Here is a 7,182-nt window from a genome sequence, read left to right as displayed (position 1 = left end):
ACTTCTAGTCTTTTCCTGTGATAAAAGTCAATCTTCCCTGGTTAATGAAATTCCCAGAAAGAAGATTCACGACAATTGAGTTCCTTTTGTAGGACCTATCTTTAAGGCGCTAAAGAGTGTTCGGAGAAAGCCTTTCCCTGGATTTGCTGTTTTTCAAGTACTTTCAGCTCAAAGTAATCAATATACCAAACTGGCATATTTTGGGGTGACATGTCCTGAACTGCAGAACACAATGCATCTCTAGAATTATTCTAACTGCTAGCTTCCTTACACATTTCAAGTCGAAATTATCAATCCAGTGAAGCTTCTAGAGGGTAAAATGTATGGGGGGAAGGGGGTAGATATGAGTAAGGGACAGGCAGGGCTAGGTAGGGAGAGACAGATGAGGGCTACGTGATCAGGCTCACAGAAATCCCAAAACTGTGGAGGTCTGGGGAAACCAGAGAAAAGGGAACAAACTGCACCACCCTGCCCTAAGCATGTGGGGTGGGTGTCTTTTTTTATGATAATCACCTGTGACCAACAAAGAATAACCAGACCCAACAAAGGAAGTAAGCCATTGAAGGTGTTATCACTAGTCCTTGCTCAATGGTGATATCAATTAAAAGGATTTAAGTTCCCCTGGTTAGCTTTCTATAAAAGACCAACACTAATGGCCCTCCTTGGCACCGCTGTCGGGCCCCCTCTCCCTCTTGAGAGCTTTTTCTGTATCTTCACTTAATAAGCTTCTATTATCTTCACTTAATAAACTTCTATCGCTTTACTCTCCTTTGCCCACAAGATTCATTCTTCGACTCCTTGAAACAAGAACCTAGCTCTCTGCTTCAAATATATTTAAGTAGAAGACCCCTGGGACACCATTTTTATTTCTCAAGTGACTCTACCAAGAATAAAATGAAAGCCATCTCCATATCTGCTCCCTACACCACTAATCTTTACTTGTGAATGAGCACCTACTCAACTTCTCAACTGACAGGATGCTGCTTCCCTCCATCCCTGAGTTCAGAAACTCAGTCCCCTCCAAATGAGATCCCACTCACCACTCCGATCAAAATGAGAAGAGAAGAGAGTGAAGGGAAATAAACCCTTGAAGTTGTTTTTTTTCCCTCCCCAACCCCTACTCCATCAGTGGTTCACTAGAGCCAAGCGTTATGATGACTTGCTTGCAAGAATCTGTTGTTAAATTTACAGGAATTTTGTAAATTGGTTGTTAAACTATGAAGTATTTACACAAATTGGGACTTCTTTTCCCCAGTACTCCCCACCGTATCTTTTCTTTTTTTTTTTTTTTGCAAAATAATAAATTTATTACATATGATTGGCAGATAGTTGTTGCTGATACATTATTCTCTCGATGTTTGTGGAAAATTTAAAAATAAAAAATAATTTTATACACCATACAATCACAGGGGTCCTTGAGGATCTCCATACATTTTTTGAGCTGGTTGACTTTCAGCTGTGAGACCTGGTCCCAGCCTTGAAGCTGTGGGGCGGCAGGGGGTTAAGTCTGCCACCCAAGGTAGTTGGAATTTTCCCAGCCATAAGGACGAGATTCTACTTCAGAGATGAACTGCCTTCTCTAAAGGAACTGATAAAGTCCCCTGAAAGCAGAAAGGAGAGGAGACACGGCAGAGGGGCCTGGGGCTGAATTAGAGGGCCTCCAGGGGGAGGTATATCCCTATAACAGCAGGAGGTAGCTCTGAAAAAAGAACTTTCTTCTAGTAGTTTCTAGAACCTCAAGAGGGGGGCCCGCAGAACCCTCGAAGGGATCCTGGAGTACCCAGGATGCCAGGGAAGCTCGTGCCCTTGGTTAGTGAGAAGTCCTGGCCAGTAGTCCCCAGTCCTGGAAGGCACCAGTCAGGTTGTAGTGCAAGGACAGCCCTCGACAAAGAGAACCAGACCCACAGGACCACACTGGAGTTGGTCACACGGGCTCCATAGCAACCAGCCCAGAACTGCGTGTCCTGGCCCCAGTGTTTGAAAGACACAAAGAGGACGCCCATCTTGATGTTGGAGAACACGTGGGTGACCTGAAAGCAGACATTGTTGTTCCACTGTTGGATGGGAACCGGCATAGCAGGGAATTTATCCAGGGAAGTCCGGTTGGCATCTAGAAGTTGGACAAGGAGTCGGTACATATAGCCACTGTTGTGTCGGGCTCCCCACCAATCAGAGACAGAAATCTCAGTCTTGCCACTATCTAGCAGCTCTGGCCACAAACCCTCCTCCTCCAGGTCCAACACGGCTTTTTGTGACACCAGCTGAAGGAAGACACGAAGCAGGTCTGCGAGGGGGCCCCGGGGCACAGTTGACCTGTTTACCTCCACTGCCCAGACGTCCGCACCCTGCCGCACCATCCATTGCGGGAGGCCAGGAAGGCCGCAGGGGTTGCGGAGGAGGTGGCGTCCGATGGGGCGGCGCTCGCTAAAGCGGCCCAGGAGACAGGGCCTGCCGTCGCGGGCGGGGGGCAGGCAGCTGGGGGCGAGCGGCAGCAGGGCACCGTGGTCCCGGGCCAGGATGAGCAGCCACAGGGCTGGGCGGTCCACCAGGGCACGTCAGCCCTGGCACACCGGCGGCAGCACCCCATCAGCGCGCGCGGGGGCACGTGGCTCAGCGCCACCAGGAGCAGCTCCGGTGGCAGTCGGCTCAGGCCCTGCGCCTCCTCGGGTTCGGGCTCTGGCGCGGCGAGGCCGAAGCACCCATGCACCCCCCCTCCCCCAGCCCGCGCCAGGCCTGGCAGTGACTTGGATCAGAGCCAGGGGCTCTCTCCGGTCCCCTTGTGTCCCCCTCGCCCCCTCCACACTTTTACTGGCCAGCCCCTCCCCTTTTAACAGCCAGCATTCCCACCCCCCACGCCATCCTCCCTCTGGGCAGCCGGTCTCTGCCCTCTCTGCCCTCTGGCTGCCCAGCGCCCCCCGACCCACCCCGGCCCCCCGACCCACTACATCTTATTTCATGAATGTATCTACAGACCTCAGAGCCCTGCTCTCCTCCTCAGTTCCTGTAAAGGCTTGTGGGGTTTTCCTCCGAAAAGCAGAAGATAGGTTTCTCTTGTCCTTAAAGACCTAACGCCATTGTCTTGGTCAAGGCGTTTTGTTCTCCAAGAAACTGAGTTCCTGTCATGATAGCTCCAACAAAGAGGTAAGAGTTGGGGTAGGAACTGAAAAGACAGAAGAATATCAGATGAACAAGGGAGAAAGTGCACAGCTTGATGTTAAGGTACTGGAAACCCAACAGATGTCCACCAGTGGGAATCACCTGACTGGTTGGTCTATGGTACAATCAACCACAGGCTGGGGAATCTCTCTTGGTTAGTTTGCCTGGGCCTCCCCTTATGAGGCCAAGGTTCATGATGTGGGAAAGAAAGGCAGAAGAAAAATCATTAAATTTCCTTACCATCTATAGCCCATTGACCAGCCTTGAAACTGGCAGAGTGACATTCTTCTCAGGGACTCAGCGGCTGCCTCCTCGCTGTTAATACTTTGCTAAGGGCAAAAGGCAATCTTAGCCTGACCCCCAGGACCCTGTGAGTCTACTTTAACATACAAAAATTCCTTTGGAAACTTCCTTTATCCCTACTCCCCAAGATATGTGTTGGCAAACATCTCCCAAGCATCTGACTCGCCAATATACATCTGAAGGGTCTCATGCTTGAGGGTTTGCTAAACAATAATAAATGACCTTTCCCAGCAATAGCGAGCCCCCTCAGGATCCTGGAAACCTCGTTTCCAGAATACCTGGGAGGCTTACACTATCCCTAACCCCTTTCCAACTTGGAAGTCTATAATGGGCCCCTCCTCACGTCCCCAGTGCACCTCTTTCTGGCCACAGGTCCTGTCCCCGGGCTTTAATAAAACCACCTTTTTGCACCAAAGATGTCTCAAGAATTTGTTCTTGGCCGTTGGCTTCGAACCCTAACATTTTTCCTACATTATAACTACATTGTCTGACACATACTAGAGGCTGTATAATTGTTGAAATGAACTCCCTCCAGTTTCTAACCATTTCTTATCTGTTTCAAGGAGAACTGTATAATTTGATAGTTTCTCCCCTACCTCTCCTGTCACTCAAGTAAGAACTCAGATTTTTTGATGCATGTTGTGAATTTCATTGCGAACAGTTAAAATAGGGCATCTATTTCCATCCAGATCCTGTAAGGAAAGACAACAAGCAATAAATCTTATAGGAAGATATACTGGCCATGTTTCACTGTGTTAGCCTGGGTGAACTGATGTAGGAAAGACGTTAGGGTTCGAAGCTGATGGCCAAGAAAGCGTTCTTGAGACGTCTTTGGTGCAAAAAGGTGGTTTTATTAAGGCACGGGGACAGGACCCGTGGGCAGAAAGAGCTGCGACGGGGACGTGAGGAGGGGCCCATTAGAGACTTCCAAGTTGGAAGGGGGTTAGGGATAGTGTAAGCCTCCCAGGTATTCTGGAAACAAGGTTTCCAGGATCCTGAGGGGGCTAGCTCTTGTTGGGAAAGGTCATTTATTATTGTTTAGTAAACCCTCAGGCATGAGACCCTTCAGATGTATATATCAGCTTGGGGGATGTTTGCCAACACATATCTTGGGGAGTAGAGATAAAGGAAGTTTCCAAAGGAATTTTTGTATGTTAAAGTAGACTTACAGCGTCCTGGGGGTCAGGCTAAGATTGCCTTTTGCCCTTAGCAAAGTATTAACAGCGAGGAGGCAGCTGCTGAGTCCCTGAGAAGAATGTCACTCTGCCAGTTTCAAGGCTGGTCAATGGGCTATAGATGGTAAGGAAATTTAATGATTTTTCTTCTGCCTTTGTTTCCCACATCAGTTAGGCTGTCATAATAAAGGCTTTATCAAGGATCAATCTTCTAGGAACTCATTGCATAATAAGAAGCTCATGATCTAGCTGGAAATATGGATTATAACAGCAGAGTTTGCAGCATGCCATAGGTTAAGCCCCAGGAGCCTCAAAAAAAGCCAGGTAAGTTCAGAGGTTACCCTGCAGATGGTTTTTGCCTTCAAGACTCCTTGTTTCCCCCTGATTCTCATTCTCATTCTCAAGAGGAGCTACTTCCTGCTAAGGAAGAGGCTGGAAGCATCATTACTTTCAAAGACAGCAAGTGGAGGGTGGAGAGAAGTGTGGTCCCTAATTTCACTTTTAAGAAAGATGTATTTCTGGCTCCCTAAGTGGTGAGTCTAAAAATATCCCATATAAAGATCCTTACAAATGGTGGCTGGATCATCTAGTACTATTTCAACTGAATTACCCTTCATCGATAGATTAATGGGATTCCTTGGGCTGGTTGTGGAACCTAATGCCTACTATTGCTACTCTGGAAAAACACACCAAGTAACAGCACCAGGTTGTACGTGCTGGGCTTTTGGACCTAGTGTTTGCATCCCAACCAGCAGAACTAGGACTATTGATCAGGGTGTAAGCTCAATTCTACCAACCTCTCCTTCCTCACCTTGCAAGTATGCGTGCAATTTAGGAGAATCAGAAAGGGAACATTGCGAATGGAATCATAAGTTATTGTTGCAAATTAATTGAATTCTTGACTGGAGACTTCCCAAATGTGGAGAGTTTCCTATGCACATATTGATATATTTCTGGTTTTATTTTTATTCTTCGGTTGCTAGAGTAAAGGAAATTTTGAAGAGCATAACTGGAAAAATTATGGATTCACAGTCAAACTTTTCAATGTCTAACACTCCAAAAATAATGTTCTAAGCACTTTTCATAGATGAAAACAGCTAATGTGGAAATAAACTTCCATCATCTAAGCTTTGGTTGTTACAAGACTTTGCTGTCTCCCTCTAGAATGTGCTGAGCTCTTCTTGTGTTTGGGTTATGAACACAAGCATCCAGTGGCTCCTAATTCCTAAATTACAGAGTCTGGGGAAACAAGAACTAAGCAAGGCAAGAAGGCAAGATGCGAGCCTGTTGTCAATCGCTCCATGCATTCATTCAGTTGCTATTAAGTTACTCTCAAACATTTATTGAGCACCACTATTTGCCAGGCACCGTAATTTGGCACCAGAGATATACTGGTGCACAAAAATGATATGCTCCCTGCTAACAGCCCTAAAGAAGCAGTCACAGCCAACATTTATATGGTGTTTGCCAGTTTGAGGCTGGCTCTAAGCATTTTCTTATATTAACTAATTAATTCTATCAAATAGGTACTATTATCTCCATTTTAAAGATGACAAAACTGAAGCAGAGGGAGTTTAAAATGGTAATCACATAATCTCACTAGTGAGTATGTAATTTCAAACCAATCTAAGCTCCCTGAAGGAAAGTGCTACCGGTGATTCACTTCAGACACTGAGCTTGTAGATGATTCTTTGAACACTTCTATGGGGAAGGGCGGATCCAAAAGAGGCATCTCCTACAAGACTGATGCCTGAATGAAGTTTGAGCCATTTTCAGATTTTACCGTAAAAAATGTTCTCTGTAGGAAAATGAATTTCATGTTGGCAGAGAGATGCCAACCAATACATTTGAGTTTTCCGCTGTAGCAATGATGGATGGGTACACCTCCACCTGGGGACCCAATGACATGCATGGGTTGTAACCTGTTGAGTGAATCAAGAGTTCTAATCTTGCCACAGGGGAGACAGTTTTCTCCTTGTTAGAGCTAACTAACACCTTTATATCTTCAGCTCTGTGCTCTCGTCAACCAAGCTTACTGGACCCACTCAAGTGCTGTTAATTGCAATGACAGAGTCTACCTCTCCAAAGAAATGTGCAGTGTTAGATTACAATTAACATCACTTTGCTGATGTCCACAATAGCCAAACTATGGAAAGAGCCAAGATGTCCATCTACAGATGAATGGATAAAGAAAATGTGGTATAGATATATATATATACAATGGAATATTATGCAGCCATCAAAAAACCCCAAAATCTAGCCATTTGCAATGACATGGATGGAACTAGAGGGTATTATGCTAAGCAAAATAAGTCAATCAGAGAAAGACAAGTATCATATGATCTCACTGATATGAGGAATTCTTAATCTCAGGAAACAAACTGAGGGTTGCTGGAGTGGTGGGGGGTGGGAGGGATGGGGTGGCTGGGTGATGGACATTGGGGAGGGTATGTGCTATGGAGAGAACTGTGAATTGTGTAAGACTGATGAATCACAGACCTGTACCTCTGAAACAAATAATACATGATATGTTAAAAAAAAAAAAAAA

General features: G+C 46.0%; 1 pseudogene; it reads right to left on the bottom strand.

The window, feature by feature from the left end:
* Window positions 1-1,736: 1,736 nt before the first annotated feature.
* Window positions 1,737-6,366, bottom strand: LOC113915846 (annotated as a pseudogene).
* Window positions 6,367-7,182: the final 816 nt, after the last annotated feature.

The sequence above is a fragment of the Zalophus californianus genome, chromosome 1 (assembly GCF_009762305.2).
Source record: "Zalophus californianus isolate mZalCal1 chromosome 1, mZalCal1.pri.v2, whole genome shotgun sequence".
In the NCBI taxonomy this organism is placed as follows: domain Eukaryota; kingdom Metazoa; phylum Chordata; class Mammalia; order Carnivora; family Otariidae; genus Zalophus; species Zalophus californianus.
This window is presented reverse-complemented; position numbering and strand designations above follow the sequence as displayed.